This window comes from Puma concolor, chromosome D3 (assembly GCF_028749965.1).
Source record: "Puma concolor isolate L17-30 chromosome D3, mPumCon1.1.hap2, whole genome shotgun sequence".
NCBI lineage: Eukaryota > Metazoa > Chordata > Mammalia > Carnivora > Felidae > Puma > Puma concolor.
Window position 1 is genome coordinate 35486007 of NC_141678.1, and position 20697 is coordinate 35506703.

Consider the following 20697-nt stretch of genomic DNA (forward strand, 5'->3'; position numbering starts at 1 on the left):
TGAATTCATATGATATTTGTCTCTCTCTGATAGATTTATTTCACTTAGCATAATACATTCTAACTCCAACCATGTCATTGCAAATGGCAAGATTTCATTCTTTTTGATGGCTGAGTAATATTCCATTGTATGTATGTACCACTTCTTCTTTATCCGTTCATCAGTCAATGGACATTTGGGCTTTCTCCATAGTTTGCCTATTGTTGATAATGAATTCAGCTCTATTTTGTGCCCTTTCCCTTCAGCTCAGTCTCTCCCCAGTCTCTCTCTGCTCCTTCCTTTCTTCCCTAACCTGCTGCAGCAAGTTTCCTTATCCCAGAGGAAATGGAATTGACAAACTATGGCTAACAATAGAACCTATCATGCCTTCTCAAGTGGGTGTCCTTGTGAGGAAATAAGAAGATGAATGTGCAAGCTGTAAGAACAATGAAGGTTATACCAACATCAGATGTTTTTGCATTATGATGAATGAATGGATATTCTTGGTAATGTTGGTGAAGCATTAACCCAGAGGGTGCCTGGGTCTGCCATTTGCCAGCTGAGTGGCCTTGGTCAAGTTGTCAAACCTTTTGAAACCTCAGTTTTCTCATCTCTAAATTGTGGAAAACAGTCCCTCCCATCCACAGGGCTCTTTAAGAATCAACATATAGTGCACTTAGACACATGGGAACAGATCTTATCCATAGTAAATGATTGTTATGGACTGAATGTTTATGTTCCCTGAAATTCATACATTGAAGTCTAATCCCCAGTGTGATGGAATTGGGAGGTGGGGCTTTGGGGAGGTGATTAAGTCATAATGGTGGAGCACTTATGAATGGGGTTAGTGCCCTTACGAGAAGAGACATGAGATTGCCCTCTCTCTCTCCTCACCAGGTGAGGACACCCAAAGAAGGCGGCCATCTGCAAATCAAGAAGAGAGTCCCCACCAGACACAGATCTGTAGAACCTTGATCTTGGACTTCTGGTCTCCAGAATTGTGAGGACCAATGGTTGTTGTTGAAGCCCTCAGCCTATGGTACTCTTGTTATAGCAGCTGGAACTGACTAAGACAATGATCAATAAATATCAGTGGTTGTTATTGTCATATCTCCCCAGATATTTTTGTCCTTGATGGACCAGAAAGGTAGTGCTTAAAGTTAAAAAGTTAAAGTTAAAGTTTCATAACATCTATGAGTTGTGGGGAAAATGGGGGGGAAAGGCAAGACAGTTGGGGCAGAGGAGCCTTCCTGAAACTCTGAAATCATCCCATGTGGGCAACCACCTGGGCGTGATACTGCTCTGTATTGGAGTGGAGACTTTTCAATTTACTTGAAATTTTGCTACAGTACAGAGAGGCCCATGTGATAACTGACTCCACGAATGACAGATTATTGTGTTTTAAGTTAACACTCTTTTCAAACCACAGAGGCTGGTTATTACTTCGTATCTCTCACTACTGTATGATCTGCTCATCTGTGGGTCATCGCCTTTGCCCCTCATTTGTGTCCTGCCTTCAGAGACATAGAAGGCAGGGAGCTGAGGCACAAAAAGGGCCTTGGTAGTGAGGATCAGGTAAGGGGGTGGAAATAAGGAGGGGAAGAGAAGAGAAGGGACTGGCTGAGCACAAATTGCTAGAGGAACCACTCTCTTACTATCGTTTTTAAGGTGGTTTTTTTTTTTTAAAGTTTATTTATTTATTTTGAGAGAGAGACAGAGAGAATGAGCAGAAAGGGGCAGAGAGAGAGAGAGAGAGAAAGAGAGAGGGAGAGAGAATCCCAAGCAGGCTCCACACTGTCAGCACAGAGCCCAATGCGAGGCTTGAACTCACAAACTGTGAGATCATGACTGGAGCCAAATTCAAGAGTCAGAGGCTTAACCAACTGAGCCCCCATTATCATTTTTAGATGGAATCTTGGTCAATTCATACGATGTGCACCCTTCATAGTGAATGAGATGATTTTAGGTGGTGCACAGGTGAACATTTTTTTAAAGTTTCATTCTTGCTAATGAAAAGATCATCAGAATAAGCCTGAGCAAGCAAAGCTGTTTATTAGACTTATTCCAAAAGAGGAGAGCACTCCTCTGACAGTTTTAGTTATGTGCCAGGAAGCAGAGCTCAAAGAAGAAAACTTACAGGTTTTGAGGTCTGGGCTCAAGTGGTTGAAGGTCGGTCTCTCAAGGCAGAGAATGGACGGGGGCCGGGTTTGGGATGGGAGGACACAGCAAGGCGAGGATCTGCAGGAGTAAACTGCTATCTGATGTTTTCTCAGGTGGGCACACTGTTTTCCTGAATAAAGTCATTTGCAGAAATTTCCTGAAGCAAACAGCAAAGGTATTTATTGGTGTACGATCTTATTTTCCTGGGCAAGGATTTCTTGGAACAAACGGTTGTGTTCTGTTGACACAGATGGACTCAGTTCTCATAATTACGTGTTTCGTTAATGTGTGTTTGATAATATATAATTGGTGCTTCAAACTGCTAATCGTGAAAATAATATTATTTAGGACAACAGGGAAGTAAATTAAATTTAAAGATAAAAGCTGAGTTCATCAAAGAAAACTAATAGTATAGGTGATACTAAACCATGACAAAAATTCTGAGTACAGTATATGAACAACTGAGGTGTGAAAAACACTATTCGATACGGGAGAATGTCCTGGTGGAGTCTAGAGTGGAGGAAAATCCTCTTACGGGGAAGGAGTGTAGCCCACAGTTGAATCATCGGAGAAAGCCAGGGTAGACGAGCGGGATTGGCAGAGCTGGTCGCCTGGGCTGGGAGGGGCCCCGGTGCCCCCTGGGTTTAGTGTCATCTCCCTTGTGCAAATGAGCTGAGCACTAGAAAAGTCCCTCTGTCTGGAAACTCTGACTTACTTGTGGGTCTACTTGGGGTTTGAGATTTCAAACAGGAAGTAGCAGCTGCTGTTGGAAGATCCTATGCAAGACAGATGGATTCCCCATTAGTGGCACCTGCCATTGTGGTCACCCAGATGCCAACTGCATAATGTAGCGAAAAGGCACTGAGACTCAATGAAGGGCAAACCAACCAGAATGCCTCGGTGATGGATATTTTGAACAAACTGAAAAGGATAGAAGGAGGAGGCAAGGGCAGCTTCTGGTTTTCTAGAAACCAGAGCCGAAGCAACGTCAGTGGTGGGGTTGGTGTAGGGGAAGGAGGATAAATCCCGGGCAATTCAGGCCAAAGTTAGCTTGACTTTGAGGAGAGGAACCTTTGGGACCAGATAGAGAACAGCCTTTCTTAGGTAGAAAGCCCAGGACCAGGGGAGAATCCTGTAGTATCTGCTATGTTCAGGTGCCTGCTGAGACAAAATAAAGCAGTCCGAGTCAGGGAGATGATGGGGGTGGGAAGAGAGCAGGCAGAAGGAGGCAGTTCCTTTATGTTGCCAAGAATCTCACTACAGTGCTCATCAGTGACTTGAATTATCCTGAGACCTAACTCTAAGGAACTTCATCCAGCATGCTACTCAAACCAGAGTAGGTGGGGCTCACCCTATAGCAAAACCAAGGGAACTTGAAAAGGAGCCATTCTGAAAGCAACCCTATTCCCTTCCTCAAAGACAAGGATCAGATATCGCCAGTATTCTGCAAATCAACCATTCCTAATGACTCTGTGTGTGTGTGTGTGTGTGTGTGTGTGTGTGTGTGTGTGTGTGACGGCTGCAATTTTGCTCACCACTTTGTTACGCCCCTGTCAGCTTCCCTGACCAGCGTTGCATGGTGGTTGGAATTTGGTTTTATTTCCTGTCTTCTGCTGGTTTTGGGTTTTATTTGCTGTTCTTTTTCCAGCTCTTTAAGGCATAAGGTTAGGTTGTGTGTCTGAGATCTTTCTTCCTTCTTTAGAAAGGCTTGGATTGCTGTATACTTTCCTCTTATGACTGCCTCTTATGACCGTCCTAGAGGTTTTGGGTTGGGGTGTTGGAATTTGGTTTTAGTAACTAACATCAGGCTTCCAGGCACCTTCACCATCAACTGGTAACCTAAAAAATTAAGTGTTCAAAAAATGCAACAAAGTAAACAGCAGGCAATGGCCTTACCAGCACCAAAGAAACATCCAGGTGATAAAGTGGAAGACTAACCAAGATGTGGGCATTTGAATGTTTACTATCATTCCTTAGGAAACAAACAACTAGAGAAGGAAAATGTCAGCAGAGGTTTTTTTTTTTTTTTTCCAGCAAGCCGAGATCCTGAGAATGACTGTACAGAGACAAGAGAGCAGCCTCCCTGAGCAGCCACGAGGCTTTTGTGTTTTGTTTTTTGTTTTCTTTTTTTAAATTTTTTTTTTCAACGTTTATTTATTTTTGGGACAGAGAGAGACAGAGCATGAACGGGGGAGGAGCAGACAGAGGGAGACACAGAATCGGAAACAGGCTCCAGGCTCTGAGCCATCAGCCCAGAGCCTGATGCGGGGCTCGAACTCACGGACCGCGAGATCGTGACCTGGCTGAAGTCGGACGCTTAACCGACTGCGCCACCCCAGAGCCTGATGCGGGGCTCGAACTCACGGACCGCGAGATCGTGACCTGGCTGAAGTCGGACGCTTAACCGACTGCGCCACCCAGGAGCCCCTGTTTTTTGTTTTCTTACTGTTTGGGTAATATGAGTTGAAAGAAGAAATATCAATAACACATGGGGAGAATCCCAACGAAAGAAATCTGAAACATATAATAAAAGTTTTCTCCCCCCATTTCGATTATTTTGGATGCTGGTGTTAAACTTCCAAGTGTTAGGATTTAAAAGGAAATTTTATGCCCTTCTTATTTATTTCTAGGATGAAATAAGATAGCATTTTTGTTTTCTTACGTGACTTTCTTTGAAAATGTGCAATATATTGGTGGCTCAGTCAGTTGAGCCTCAGATTCTTGATCTCTGTTCGGGTCCTGATCTCAGGGTTGTGAGTTCCACCCCGCATTGGGCTCCACACTGGGCATGAGGCCTACTTAAAAAAAAGAGTGGGGCACCTGGGTGGCTCAGTCGGTAAGCGTCCGACTTCAGCTCAGGTCATGATCTCACGGTTCGTGAGTTGGAGCCCCGCATCGGGCTCTGTGCTGACAGCTCAGAGCCTGGAGCCTGCTTCCGATTCTGTGTCTCCTTCTCTCTCTGTTCTTCCCCTGCTCACACTCTGTCTGTCTCTCAAAAATAAATAAACATTAAAAAGAAAACAGAAAGAAAGAAAACGTGCATTATAAAGTTCCTCAAAAATAAAATGTTTACCCTTGAAAGGAAAAAAAAAAAAATTGCTCCACCACTCAATACCCAAGTCACCATACACATGATGCTTATTCGCCCTGAGTCTGGTGTTTTCCCACTTGTGCCTGTGATGTTATGAAGACCACGTGACAGAGTATATGCAGAATGTTTGGCACATTGTCAGGACTTAATACGTATTTGCTGTTAGCTAATGTTTTTTATGAATCTGACGGGGGGAGTGGGGCGTGGGGGTGGGGCGTGGAGGTTGTTTTTGGATTCCTGCTTCCTGTGGGTCTGACCAGAGAGAGAAGTGAATCAAAGCGTGAGTGAGGCCAGGGCAAGAGGCACACAGGCAAAGGTCCACGATCTTCGGGAAACTTACAGTTTGCTCGTGTCATTTATATTCCTGGTCAAAAAAAAAAAAAAAAAAAAAGGCTACAAAACCCCCGCAAACAACAAAAACACACAAACCTCTAGGAACGGAAGACAAGAGAAGAAAGAAGGAGGAGGAGGAAGATACCCAGGGAAAATGATGAGAAATGCTGATTTGCTACCCTGAGCCTATAGGGAAAGCTTCCATGTGATGGCTTATTTGGACCAATGCTGCTTGAAGAAAGAAAACTCAGCAGAGAAAAACAAAACAAAACAAAAAAAAAATAGGGTGAATGAAGGCTTGTGAGAAACCCACACAGCCCATGTGATGGAGAGATATGCTCATGAAGGGATAGTCCATGAAAAGGGGCAGATTTTAAAAAGTTTGTAGGTACACCCAGTCACAATTTTGTGAAACATTATACTCACGTTGACAGTAATTAGAAAACAATTTGCCATAATTTGAATATATTGTCTGGTAAAGCTCTAAAGATAAAATTCAGTATGAAAAGTTAACGAAGCACTATAAGATAATTTAAAATTACTTTAACGTTGTTTTGATTAATTTGGCATTGTTTCAGTTGATTCCTCGGCTATCACTTTTGATAACTAAGTGCTCCCTCATTTTGCTGTTACCTTTCAAGACAGTGTCAGACACATCTCTATATAATCACTATTAAATAAAAAACACAAGAACTCCTTGGATAGGATAGGGCGCTGGGGATACCACCATGGGACATGCGTCACAGGGTCCTTATTTATTTATTTAAACTTTTTTTTAACGTTTATTCATTTTTGAGAGACAGAGAGAGACAGAGTACAAGTAGGGGAGAGGCAGAGGGAGAGGGAGACACAGAATCTGAAGCAGGCCCCAGGCTCCCAGCTGTCAGCACAGAGCCTGATGCGGGGCTTGAACTTGAGACCATGACCTGAGCCGAAGTTGGCTGCTTAACCGACTGAGCCACCCAGGCACCCCACAAGGTCCTTATTTTTAAAAGATTTCCATCTGGCTCTCCCCAGTCTAGTCCTCCTTTAAGACCCCGTAGTGCCCCATGATTCTTCAGATGTGGCATGAAACCCACTGTATTTTAAGCACCTGTTGATTTGTTTCTCTCCCCCTTGGATGGCGAACCGAAAAGGCAGATCATAAATACTTGTTGACTTAGAGCGCAGATCTGAAGGAGGAGCAGGGGCAAGCCCTTTGAATCTTGGGGAGGAGCGCTGGGCAGAGGGAATAGCAGAACAAGTGCCTGGGAGGGTTGGGCACGTTCCAGGAGCTGGGGGTGGGGGTGGGGGTTGAGGGTTGGGAGTGGGGAGCGGGGTGCAGAACGATTGGAGTGAGGCAGTTCGAACAGAAGAGCCCTCAGAGAGGTAAACAGGACTTGTAGATTGGGTAGAAGCTGGTAGTGACTGTAAGAAGTTGGGAGTCCGTGGGGGATTTTGAGCAGACGAGTGAAATAAATGATCTGGCTTTTCAAGTTGAAAGGATCCCTCTGGCTGCCAGACTGAGAATCAGCATGAGAAAGCAAAGACCGTGAGCCAGCACTGTAGTGCCTCCAGGCAAGTACTCCAGGCAAGAAAGTGTGGTGGCTTCACTTTGGAGGGAGTATGCAGGTCAGGCTCTGGATTCACTGAGCAGGTTGTGAAATGGGAGAGTCAGAGAAGGTGAGCACGACCCCAAGGCCTTTGGCCTGCCTGACTGGAACATGGAGTTGCTTTCTCGAGTGCATAAGGGGAACAGGTGCCCTGTGCAGAGAAGCCCAAGAGTTTGGTTTTGGACGTATGAAATTTGAGTTCCTTATTAGATACATCTTTTTTTTTTTTTTTTTTTTTAATGTTGAATTCTTCATCCAAATTGGAGAGTTAGTGGTGTTTCTTTTTCAGTATTACAGTCTATCAGGAACTGAAAGCTTTTGTAACAGTCTGGCAGGAACTGAAACCATGGCGGGGGGAGGGGAAGGCTTGAGTGTTTTTGTTTAACCATAAGGAGATAGGGGCGCCTGGTTAGTCCAGTCAGAAGAGCATGCAACTCTTGATCCTGAAGTGGTGAGTTCAAGTCCCATGTGTGGCATAGAGTTTACTTAAAACAACACAAAGCAAAACAAACAAGAAAGCCTACAAGGAGACAGATTTATACCCACAAACCCATGGTTCTTGAGCAAGGAATATGACATTTGAGGCACTCTTCAACAGCCAGCCCAAGGCTATTAGTGCTCAGTGTTGTGGGTTTTTGGATTAAGGTAATTCTGAAGGGAAGTTTGAAATTCTAAAATGTATGTGGGGCTGTCTTTGGAGAGGCAGTCTGCCATGGGTCCTGAACGTCCCTGTGTGCTCTTGCTGAGTGCGCCTGATTGTTAGGTCCGTGCATCTCCTGATACAGAGCAGTTTCTCTAGTTAGTCACATTAAGTCACAGCAGAGGGAGAATGGCTTGTCTCTTGCCTGCTCAAGGGCTGGGGCCTCGACCCTGTGTTCCTCTCCTGCATGGCAATCCACTGTGTATGCAGGTGTCATTTGGGACCATGGCACAATCCCTGTGTTACAATGGAACTTTTGAAGCAAAGGTGCTCATGTTGTTTGCTCTGTTGTTAGTAATCAAGTTCTTTGTCTCTGACCCAGGAGTCTCGTGCCTTCTGCCAGCGTCCATGAAACAGGAACACAGTAACTTGTTAGTGTGTAAGGGGGGTAAAATTTCAGACCCTTTACATTTCTTGACCAGTCTCATCTTCCTCAAAGGAGTTGTCTGAAGCTCATGCCTGGGTGGAGAGGTAGTTTGGGTAAAATAGAAAGAGGATCAGGGCAGATGTCCCAGGCCCAGCAGAGAAGGACTCTATTTCCTCTTGTGGACTGTGCTTCTGGATAAAGTACTTGATGGGGCAAAAATAAAGAAAACTGATTACATGGAGCTGAAGGGCATAGGTTAATTTTCAATTTGTTTATATTGTTTTACTCACCACATAGGAAATGGGAATCCTTCCTACAATTCCTTAGGTTTGAGTAAAGGATGGGGACAGGTGGAAAGGTCATTTTCAGGGTAGAGGCAGAAGATCATGGCTGCTGAAAATAAAGGAAATCCCAGTCCACTTTTGCCCAGGGATGGATAGGGAGTCAGGCCACAAAAATGCACCACCTTTATTTTTACAAAGAGAATCCATTTGCATTTATTTTTAAGAAACTCAAGACTGCTTAGGCCCCTGGAGTGCTGAATCTTCACATTCATTGCCCTTAAGACCACCTCCCTCCCTTGTTGGAACTGCCCTTGCTGTGCTAGGGTTAGGGGTGGGAGGCAGGTACAAAGATCTAGAAGAGTCACTGACTGTCTAAAGGAGTAGCAGAGGGAGGCATAATTTCAGTAAGTGTCAGCCTTTCAGAAATATACAGTACTAACTTAGTAATGTATTGACTTTATGCAGACTTTTGCAAATCTAACTTTTATACTGTGTGCCATGTAATCCCTCTTCCTTCTACTGGGGGTCATCTTTTGAGAGTTGATATCAGTGATGAAAGGGGAGGGAAATAATAATGGGGCTTGTCTGGAGCCATCAACACAAAGAACACACAGATGAATCGATATTGTACAGTAGGTTTGACTGAGGTATAGTGAAATTCATTTTCCCACCAGTGATTTCCTCAGTGGTTTATCCTATGTTCCCCTCTAGCTACTCCAGCCCTTCTGGCTGGCCAAAATCTGTGCTTAGAGGGTTGAAGGAGAGGATTAGAATGGCACCCTGTGACAAAGGATACATAAATAAACATTTTTTTTAATGAGCTCACGTTTTTTTGCCCTAAAAAAGTAAGAAATGCTTGAATCCATTGCTTGTCTTTATCCTCCTGAACTATGCTGCCAACCCAAATAGATGAGAATGTGGGAAGGTGATGGAATTTAGAGATGTCAGAAACCACTTTGATAAGAGGTAAGAAGTTCTGACTTCTTTTTTTTAATGTTTATTTATTTATTTTGAGAGAGAGAGAGAAATGATATGTGTGCATGAGTAGGGGAAGGGCAGAAAGAGAGAGAGAGAGAAAGAGAGAGAGAGAGAGAGAGAATCCCAAGCAGGCTCTGCACTGTCAGCACGGAGCCCAACACAGAGCTTGGACTCATGAACCATGAGATCATGACCTGAGCCAAAATCAGGAGTCAGACACTTAACCAACTGAGTGACCTAGGCATCCTAGGAAGCTCTGACTTTTATACACATATGGTATTTTTGTTTTACTTAGTGTGTTGGCTAAATGGAAAAAAAAACAAAAAAAAAAAACAAAAAACAAAAAACCTTTATCTTCTCCCGTGCAAAATAGTCTACTTCATCTCAATTTGCAAAATTTCTTGTTTACTTCCTTTACTCAGTATTCCAGGTCTTCATATAAAAGGACCGGCATTATGTCTCACGCTGAAATCCAGATCGCTGATGTCCAGATTAGATTCTAGTCATTTCCATTCTCTTTTGCCATCATGTCATATAACAAAAAAAAAAAAATGCATTAATTGCGAACAGTCTCTGAATCAGGTCGCCTGCAATAGAATTGGTGAATTAATGGAAGTTTCCGCATCATTTAAAAAACGAGGAACACTAATACAAATGCTTATTGTGTCTACAGCAGGGATTTTGTGGGTAATCACTATCTGCTTGAATCCAAAGACAGAGAGATAATTACTTGCTTCCCGGGGGAACGGTCTGTTAAGAAAAACACTTTCAGTTTTGTTGTGGAGAAGCAGCACTAGGGTAAGAAAGGAAAGACATAGCATTTCAAGTGTTCTGGGAAGGATGGACTGATGACCTTGAGGAAGGAAGCATTTGTACTGGGGCGTTTTTGGGTAGAAAGGAGTTCTTTCAGATTCTGAGCCTTTTCTGTGAATTCTAGACTTTCTCCAGGTTCAGGGGTTGGGTAAGCCAACAGGGCTATTTTTCAGAAAACATGGACAGTGGATTATTAGCTTTCCATCAAGAGGGCTCTATTCACATGCTGTCCACTCCTAGAACATAAACATAGGATCTTCCAAAATCAGCCACACGTGACTATTGAGCACTCTCAATGTGGCCAGTTTGAATTGAGATGTGTTATAAATGTAAAATACACATCAGATTCTGAAGACATAGTGTGAAAAAAGACTGAACCATATTATTAAGTTTTACAATGCTGAGATGTCAAAGTGATAATATTTTGGATATAATGGATTAGATAAACTATAATATTAACATTAACATCACCTGTTTCTTTTTACTTTTAAAGATGTGACCACCATAAAATTTGAAGTTACATGTATTTCTTTTGGAAGGCACTGCTCTAGAAATTCAGAAGAATAGAATAACTGTAAGAAAGGGAGAAGGAACACAGAGGGAAAAAAAAACAAGTTGACTTTTCTTCCCCCTTTAGGTCCTGAGGAATTTAGTGAAGGAAAAAATTTTTTTTCTCTTAGAATTTTAGAGCTAAGTCCATTAGAAATGACCTAGTCTGATATATCTTAAACTAAAGAACCTTGGGAAATTTGGAAGTAATCTGTAACTGCAGACCCCAGCTTGAGAAGCAATGATAGAATCCAAGAAACTTATGTTATAGATTCAGGAAAGTAAGGCTCAGGAGACTAAGTGACTTCAGGGTGCTTAGTGGAAACGTAAGACTGGAAACCTGGTCTCCCCTACCCAGTCTGTTCTCTGGTACCGTATGGAAATGTTTTGTTTTGTTTTGTTTTGTTAACAAGAAGAGGTGAATTATTCCCACAAATGTGTCAGTATACATGGAAAAGTGATATGTCTCTACAGCAAAAGGAGAGTATATCAGGATAGACTTGAGGCTATCTTAAAAAAAAGGTCAAATTCAGTTCGCTTCCTTTCATTCAACGGGTATGACATTTCCATATTTCCCTTTTTACCCCAGATAGTCCTAAAATCCTCGTTTGGATTTTATATTCTATATTCTGGCACCGTGATGAGGCTTTTTTTTCTTTAATGTTTATTTATTGGGGGGGGGGAGAGAGAGAACATGCATGGAAGGGACAGAGAGAGAAAGGAAGACAGAGGACTCGAAGCAGACTCAGCACAGTCAGCACAGAGCCCGGTGTGTGGCTCGAAGCCACCAACCATGAGATTATGACCTGAGCCACTTAGGTGTCCCACCCTGATGAACCTTTTATTTTTTTTCAACGTTTTTATTTTTTTTTTATTTTTGGGACAGAGAGAGACAGAGCATGAACGGGGGAGGGGCAGAGAGAGAGGGAGACACAGAATTGGAAACAGGCTCCAGGCTCCGAGCCATCAGCCCAGAGCCTGACATGGGGCTCGAACTCCCAGACCGTGAGATCGTGACCTGGCTGAAGTCGGACGCTTAACCGACTGCGCCACCCAGGCGCCCCATGATGAACCTTTTAAAAAACTTATTTTGATATCTTCCTCCCTGGATCCATACGTGGTATGAGGGGGTTATATTTCCTTTTTAGATTCCTCTCTTTCTTCAAATTCAGAAGTTTCCTCTTCAAAATATACACCCTTTGTCTGCTCCAAGTCTTTTCTCCAGGACTGCTGTTAGTAAAACATATGTCACGCCATCAGTCGTGTCTTATGGATTCTCTGTTGCCAAGGCAGCGAACTGAGAGGCTGGCCTCAGATAGCACCTTCTGGTAAACTCCTCAGAGCTTTCCTCAGGTAGGAGCACAGTGTTTCCTTACAACGTAAAAAGTTCCTGGAGCTCTTAAAAAAAGTTTCTGGAATGTGCCCGTGCCTGTCCAGACTTCCTATACCTTTTCTCTTGCTTGGGGTCAATGACCCGGCAGCGGTATCTGGTGGCCTCTGCCATGGCATTTTGTCATCTAAGGAAGTCCAACCTTTTGTTCAAGTTCTTGGCCCCTGGGACAGTTGCGAGATTGGCCTTAATGATTACACAAAAACAGTTCTCTACTTCTCTTTGTCCGCTCCGAATGCTTTAGAACTATCATATATAATTAGCACTGTCCACCGTCTTCCAGGGAATCTAGACAACCCACCAGCATGTTCTCTCTGCGTCTACTGTTAAAAGAAAATTTAGATTTTGGAAACTTTGTGATTACTTTCCAGAAGAAAGATGTTATGAGGAACTAGTCTAAAGAACTGACTCATGCTGGGTAACTAAGTGTTCCTGTTCATTCCGCGATGACTAACAGCATTCTTCTGGCTGTTAAGTGTGATGATTTCAATTATTATATTGTGTAACCAAAAGATGGCAGTGCTCACTCTTCCTGTTTTCTGTGGTAGGACAAAATGGAAAGGTCATCTTGTTCTTCCATTTTTTCCTTTACTCATCACAAAGTGAAAATAGTGAGTAAAAGTTACATAAGCAAGTAAGTAAAATATATCTGGAGCCTCTTCAGTATAACACTGATAATTTGCTAAGGGCAATTCCGTGGCAAAAAGAATATAAGACATTTTCTTTTATTTGCTTGATTTACTTTTCTGGTTGCTTCTATTTTGAACATTTAAAACACGGCCTCCAGAAAACCTCCATGATACTTGACTGGTGGCTGTTAGTTCATGTCTGTATGTGCCAAGAGAATACTGACTAAAATAAAATTCGGCAATTTGTTGGTTATTATATTTCCCCAAATTACTGCCCCATTAACCCCATCCCATCTTTTCTTAGGCATCAATTTATCCTTTGAATCCAAGTGATTTTTTTTTCTTTTATAACTTTACTTTCTTGTAAGTTATGTCACTTAACAATTAGACCAGAGATTTGATCATCTAGAGTAGTATACCTAGACCCATACCCTGCTTAAATAGGAAGCCATACAGTCTGGCAGAGTCAGTAAGTAATTTAACTCTTACTGGAGCTGAATGCCTCCAAAAAGAATGATTTCAGTTCATCCTATTCATTGATGAAGTCAGTTGGCTACATACAAAAAAGATTTGGGGATATCTGTGTCGATAGATTGCGTGTGGTAGTCAGACCTGAATTCACATCCAGACCTTGCTCGGCACTGTGATTGGGAATAATTACTCAACTTTGGGCAAGTTTCATCCTAAGGAAAAATGATGATAAAATACCCAGTGTGCAGGCCGGTTGTGAGAATAAGGTGAAACAATCAGTATACGCGGAAATAGCTCTCCTGACCAGTAGTCAGTTAACCTACGCCTTCTTCCTTCCTACTAAGAAAACATACACTTATATCCACCATTATTGTTGTTTGATCAGTAAAAGAGAATAAATAACAGAACTATACATGTGCAAGTGTTCTGTTCCTTTGGGAACAAATACTTAATTGATTTCCATATTCCATAGGAGTTATTGTTTAAATCATTCATTCAGCAACTCCTTCAGTTGTAACATGTATTGAGGGCCGGGGCTCTGCTAAATGTCTACATGGATTGACTCCTTTAACTCATAGCACCCCTACAACAAGATGCTATCATCCCCATCTTACAGCTGGAGAAATGGAGTTACAGAGCTGTTGAATAACTCGTCCAAGGCCACGCAGCTAACAAGGTGGAAAGCTTAGAATTTAAAAAGTGTCTCTAGAGTCTATGCGACTCCACATCTCTATTTACCCTGATAAAAAAGAAGAGGGTAAGTGCCTTGTAAGGGAGTCTTCTTCTCTTTCCCTTTCTCTTTCTCCTCCTCCTCCTCCTCCTCCTCCTCCTTTTCTTCTGTTCTTTAAGAAAAGTTTTATTTTAGCCTGCTCAGTGCCACCCTCCCTGTGCAAGTCTGTAGCCCTAGGGCCAGCCCCCTTCACCGATGTGCATCACTCTGTGCAGAAGCACTGCCAGCATGTCAGACAAACTGCCCTACAAAGTCGCCGATATCAGCCTGGCCTCCTGGGGACACAAGGCCCTGGACGTTGCAGAGAATGAGATGCTGGGCCTCATGCCCACGAGGGAGATGTACTCAGCCTCCGAGCTGCTAAAGGGCACCCGCATCGGTGGCTGCCTACACATGACCATGGAGACTGCCGTCCTCATTGAGACCCTCGTAGCCGTGGGTGCTGAGGTGCGATGGTCCAGCTGCAACATCTTCTCTACCCAGGACCATGCAGTGGCTGTCACTGCCAAGGCTGGCATTCCAGTGTACGGCTGGAAGGGTGACATGGATGAGGAGTATCTCTGGTGCACTGAGCAGACCCTGTACTTCAAGGATGAGCCCCTCAACATGATTCTGGACGATGGAAGTGACCTCACAAACCTCATTCACACAAGGTACCCATAGCTCCTGTCAGGCATCCGAGGCATTTCTGAACAGACCACAATGGGATGACAACCAATGGGAAGCTGAAGGTGTTTGCCATCAATGTCAATGACTCTGTCACCAAGGGCAAGTTTTACAACCCATGTGGCTGCCAGGAGCCTCTTATAGATGGCATCAAGTGGGCCACAGATGTGATGATTGCAGGTAAGGCGGCAGCGGTAGCAGGTTGTGGCAATGTGGGCAAAGGTTGTGCCCAGGTCCTGCGGGGTTTCGGGGCCTGCATCATCATCACAGAGATCGACCCCATTAATGCCCCTCAGGCTGCCATGGAGGCCTGTCAGGAAGGCAACATACTTGTCACCACCACGGGCTGTACTGACATCATCCTCGGCCAGCACTTTGAACAGATGAAAGATGATGCCATTGTGTGTAACACCGGACACTTCGACGTAGAGATTGATGTCAAGTGGCTGGATGAAAATGCTGTGGAGAAGGCGAATGTCCACCTCCAGGTGTACTGAGAATGGACTGAAAAATGGGCTCTGTAACATCCTGTTGACTGAGGGCCAGCTGGCCAACCTGGGCTGCACCATGGGCAACCCCAGCTTTGTGATGAGCACCTCATTCCCCAACCAGGTGCTGGCACAGATAGAGTTGTGGAGCCACCCAGACAAGCACCCTGTTGGGGTCCACTTCCTGCCCAAGAAGTGGAATGAAGCAGTGTCTGAAGCTCATCTGGGTAAGCTGAATGTGAAGCTGACCAAGCTGACGGATAAGCAGGCTGACTGATAAGGGGCTTGTCCCGTGATGGCCCCTTCAAGGCTGATCATTACTGCCACTGAGAACCAGGCCTGTTGTTTGCCTTATAGCTGCTGGCCTCACTGGGGTCCCACTTCACTTCCCCAAGAGCAAATGGCACCAACTTTTTTTTTTAATTTTTTAAAAATGTTTTTATTTATTTTTGAAGGAGAGAGAGAGACAGAGCATGAGCAGGGGAGGAACAGAGAGAGAGGGAGACCCAGAATCTGAAGCAGGCTCCAGGCTCTGAGCTGTCAGCGCAGAGCCCGATGCGGGGCTCGAACCCACCAACTGTGAGATCATGAGCTGAGCCGAAGTCGGACGCTTAACTGACTGAGCCACCCAGGCGCCCCAAATGGCACCAACTTTGAGATAGGCTTGTTACCCCCATTGACTCTCTGGGGCTGGTCACTCAGTCTTTAGCCTCTGCTACATCCCTCATGCTACTCCAAGTGTGGCAGGGGGAATTGAGAAGCCCTTTTTCAAGCCCTGGTCATGACAGAGGTACACAGAAAATACCCATGGGGAGCCATGAGCTCAGGGGGTTTGGAACCGCTCACTCAGTCAGTCCTTACTTAGGCTGGAAGTCGGCAATGGTGGTCACAAAGCCCACGCACTTTACCATCTAGGCCCTCCCTTGGCCTATGGACTTTATATCCATGTTCTTAGTTTACTGGTTCACTAGTTCCTCAGCCGTGACAGATGAGAATGAACAAGGGGCAGGGAGGAACTATTGGGAGTTTGTTCCTGAGAGCCTGGCTTAGTGCTGGCCATTTTGTTAAGAGGTTTCTCAGAATAGTTAGGTCAGTACTTTCAGTTCCCATTTTACAGAGCTTCGAATCTACTATTAAGGGACAACCAAAAAAGGACAAGAGAAGTGACAGCCAGAGGTTGAGAGGGGCTTAGATCTGTCACCTCTTTGTAACTTGATGGTTCCTACCACAATCCTTGATCAAAAAGATTAGTTTGGCTTATAATGCTTAATTAATGTTTATGATGTTAAAGTGAGCAGGAAGGTGGGTAAATAAAAAATTTGGCGCCTAAAAAAAATTATTTTATTGTGGCAAGAACACTTAACACAAGACCTACCCTCTTAACAAAATTTTAATTGTACGATACAATATTGATAAGTACAGTGTTGTATGGCAAATCTCTAGAACTTACTCATCTTGGTTAATTAAAACTTTGTGGGGGTGCCTGGGTGGCCCAGTCGGTTAAGCAGCCAACTCGGTTTTGGCTCAGATCATGACCTCACAATTCATGAATTCAAGCCCTGGATTGGGTTCTGCACTGGCAGTACAGAGCCTGCTTGGGATTCTCCCTCTCCCTCTCTCTCTGCCCCTTTCCCCACTCATGCTGTCTCTGTCTCCCTCAATATAAACAAACAAACAAACAAACAAACAAACAAAAAAACCTTTATGCCCATTGATTAACAGCTCCCCATTTCTCCTTTCCCCTAGCCCCTGGAAACCACCATTTTACTCTTTGAATGATTCTATGAATTTGACAATTTTAGGTCCCTCATATAAGTGGAATCATGCAGTATTTGTCCTTCTGTGACTGGCTTATTGCACTTAGCATACTGTCCTCAAGGTTCATTGAATTGTCACATACGACAGAATTTTTTTATTTAAAAAAATTTTTTTTAATGTTTATTTATTTTTGAGAGAGAGAAAGAGAGACAGAGTGTGAGTTGGGGAGGGGCAGAGAGAGAGGAAGACAGAATCCAAAACAGTCTCCAGGCTCTGAGCTGTCAGCACAGAGCCCGATGTGGGGCTCAAACCCATGAACCGTGAGATAACGACCTGAGCTGAAGTCAGACGCTTAACCGACTGAGCCACCCAGGCACCCTAGAATTTCTTTATTTTTTTTTTAAGGCTGAATAATGCTCCATTGTATGAATATACTGCATTTTCTGTGTCCAGTCATCTGTGGTTGGATATTTAAGTTGTTTATACATCTTGACTGTTGTGAATAGTGCTTCAGTGAACATAGGAGTGTTAATGTCTCTTCAGGATCCTGATGTTGATTCCTGTAAACACATATCCAGAAATAGGATCGCTAGATCAGATGGTACTTCTACATTTCTACATTTCTACATCGAGGAACTCCCTATTATTTTCCATAGGAGCGTTGCCACCAACAGCACACAAGGCTCTCAGTTTCTCTCCATCCTCACCAAAACCTATTGTCTCTTTTTTCTTTTGGTAATAGCCACCCTAACAGGTGTAAGGTTGGGGAATGGAGAGTATCATATCCTGTAATCCCAGCCCAAAGGCAATGTGGCTTGGCTGCTGAGTCAAAGGATCCCCAGCACTAAAATAAATGGTGTCAGCGATGAGGATATAGAATTTTGGGTGGGCCAAAATCAAGAGTTGTTTAGGTGAACTTGAGCAGGCAGCCACTGAAAAATGAAAAGAAAGGTGCCTTGCTTACTAGCCAGAGCAGCTCTCTCCCCTTGAATCCTCTCATCTCTTTATCTTCCTCTCCCTGGCTTTCAGGTGCTTTAAGGAAAAAAGGGATTACAGGCAGGGCTAGGTCTCCCTGTGCCCAAGGAGAACACAGCCATCTAAGTATTTTGGGGAAGTTCGGTGTTGGGGTGAAGAGGACCTTAAACTCTCTTATGGCTCTGTTGAATACAGGCAGCCACGTGACCATCACATCGTCAGGGAGAAGCTCGGGTTGAGCTGATGGGATCTGGGGAGGGATCTCACCAGGAAAAAGAGGCTAACATGAACTTGTGGGTGGGGCCTTTGGTGCACACCTTGTCAGCACATGGTTCTTGCATGTCCATCTGAATATATAGGAGGAACTGGTGTGCTATATACTTGTACTTCCCTATCCCATAAATGCCGTAGGGGGCCCTCTTGATCTGGATGAGCCATTGGGGAAGAAGTGCTGGTGAGGCAAAATTCCCTGCCACTTGGCATCAATGAGTGAGTCAGGATTCAGTACAAGGGCCTCAACCCTCTGCTGTTCACTAAGGAGAGCTATCTTGTTGTGACAAGTCAGAGGTCTCAGTCTCAGTGACCCAGACTTCTGGGTTATCACACCTTTGTCTGCAGGGGTGTCTGATAAACCTCAACAACGTTCTGCTCACCAAAAAAAGGAGGCCAGTGTGTTGCAGACAGTACATGTCAGTACCTTGGCAGTCTGTTTGGTCCTTTACATGGCCGTGGCAGGCAGAGTTCTAAGATGGCCCATGACCTTCTTCTGGTTTTATTCCCACGCTTATGTTATGTTACCTGGCAAAGATTTTGCAGATGTAATTAAGGTTAATAACCACTTGAACTTAGCCTAGGGAGATTATCTGGGTGGATCTAACCTCCCATGAGCCCTTTAAAGCCCTGAGTTTTCGTCAGTTAATAACAGAAGAGGAAGTTAGAAAGAGAAAAGGCAGGGGAAGATTTGACGCCATTGGTTGGCCTTTAAGATGGAGAGGGCAATGTACCAGGGTTGAAGATTGGCTCCTAGGACTGAGAGTGACCTTCTGGCCAACAGCCAGGAAATGAGGATCTCTGTCCTCCCAGTGAACAAACTCCAGATAAGAGCCTAGCCTGATTGTCCTCTTGAATTCAGCCATGTGAGACACCAAGCAGAGGACTTAGCCAAGCTCACCCAACCTTCTGATCTACAGAATGGTGAGCTAATGAATGGGTGTTGTTTTAAGCCACTGAGTTGGTAGTAATTTGTTTCACAGCAGTGGAAAATGAACCCAAAATCAGCATCTCTCAAGGGGCCCCAGAGCAACTAGCTGCATTAGAAGCTATCCAGCAAGTTAAAAAAAATATTTCATTATCTAAAATCAATTCTTGAAATAAAAACATTGGCACTTACTTTTAAGTTAATTAATTTGTGAAACCATTTTCTTTTGTCGAATACACACTGGCATTAAAACAGAGTAAAGAAGTACAATGGGTATCTGCAAAAATCAGCTCTGATTATTGTATTCACCCAAATTTTGTGTCTGCACATGTGAAATAAAATTAAATTTCTCAAACATTTTATATGCCGCACTTTTTTAATGCAGCATTTTTTAGAAAGTGCACTGTTTTTCACTGCTATGGTCTTCATAAAGGATTTGGCTTAAAGTTTAATAAAAAGACTAGGATAACTTCGCTGTATTTTTCAACAGTATTTGTATACAGAACAATTTGAGTCAGCATGCAAGCAACGTCCTTTCTTTTCGCATACCTGTATTTAGGGAGAATTATACCCGTTTTGGCAAAAATAAAATCCCAACACAAGGAAGCAGCATTAAAAAGACCCATGTGAGCAGCACATAAAAATCACATCTTTATTGATTATTAATTAAAATTCTCAATCATGTAGTAGGTACAGGGAGATCCAGGCTATGGGAGTTCACTCTCTGGAAGAATACCTTTAAGTCATTTTTTACAGCTTTAGCATTAAGCTCTGAAGAGTCTGACAAAAGTCTGGAATTACTTCTGGAGCTACTTTCAGGGAGTGAAGATGTCCTTGTTGAGAAACGGAACACTTGGACAGTGTCTGAGATTGATGATTTTCAGTGTTACTGCACATTCACCTAAGTCAGCAATACCTGCATCCACCAGGTAGAGTTTGTTTTACAGGTGCTGGGAAACCTGGGGACCTCTGAGGTCCTACAATCCAAATGACCTCCTTTGAGCTCCAAGTCTCTGTGCTTGCCAATTCAAATTTCTGGCAAAGAGAGGCAAAGGGAGGTGGGCCTTCAAGGGCCATAACGGCTCCATTGCTCCCTGCAGGGTCAGTCGAGGCTTCTATTGCAAATGAATTGCAATTGAACTTCTCCCTCTGTCCCATCCCACTTCCCCTGTCCTCTTACACATGGTATTTCCCAGTAAAAACCTGCATAAAAATCTCTTCCCCTGTTTTTCATTGGAGGGTAGGCATGAGAAGTGGGGCAGGAGACACTTGACCTTTGGCATCAAGTATAAATAACTGCAGTGTCTAAGCCCCTAACTACTATATTCTTCACTACTTCCATTCTCCCAGAGCAGGCTCTAGTTTCAATAATTGGGAAAACTGCCTCAAAACTACAATCTTGAATGGGTTTCAGCCCAGGATTGTATTTTAAGGTACAAAGGTCTGCCTCCTGGCCTGAGTGGCTCAGTTGGTTAAGTGTCTGACTCTTGGTTTCTGCTCAGGTCATGATCAAATGGCAACTCTTGGTTTTGGCTCACGCCATGAT

At 43.7% G+C, this 20697-nt stretch overlaps 1 protein-coding gene and 1 pseudogene across 5 annotated transcripts in view; both read left to right on the top strand.

Moving 5' to 3' along the window:
* Window positions 1-20697, top strand: part of LOC112868390 (uncharacterized) — a 100042-nt gene that overhangs the window by 24944 nt on the left and 54401 nt on the right. For 3 of the 5 annotated variants that reach the window (XR_015242442.1, XR_015242443.1, XM_086682467.1), the window contains one exon: window positions 877-1087. The exons of 1 other annotated variant lie outside the window; for it this stretch is intronic. The gene's annotated coding sequence lies outside the window, so the exon portion shown is untranslated. Of the gene's footprint in view, window positions 1-876; window positions 1088-2252; window positions 2314-20697 lie in introns of those variants that run through there. One more of the 5 variants, XM_086682468.1, reaches the window with a different exon arrangement.
* Window positions 11718-19508, top strand: LOC147575495 (adenosylhomocysteinase pseudogene; annotated as a pseudogene).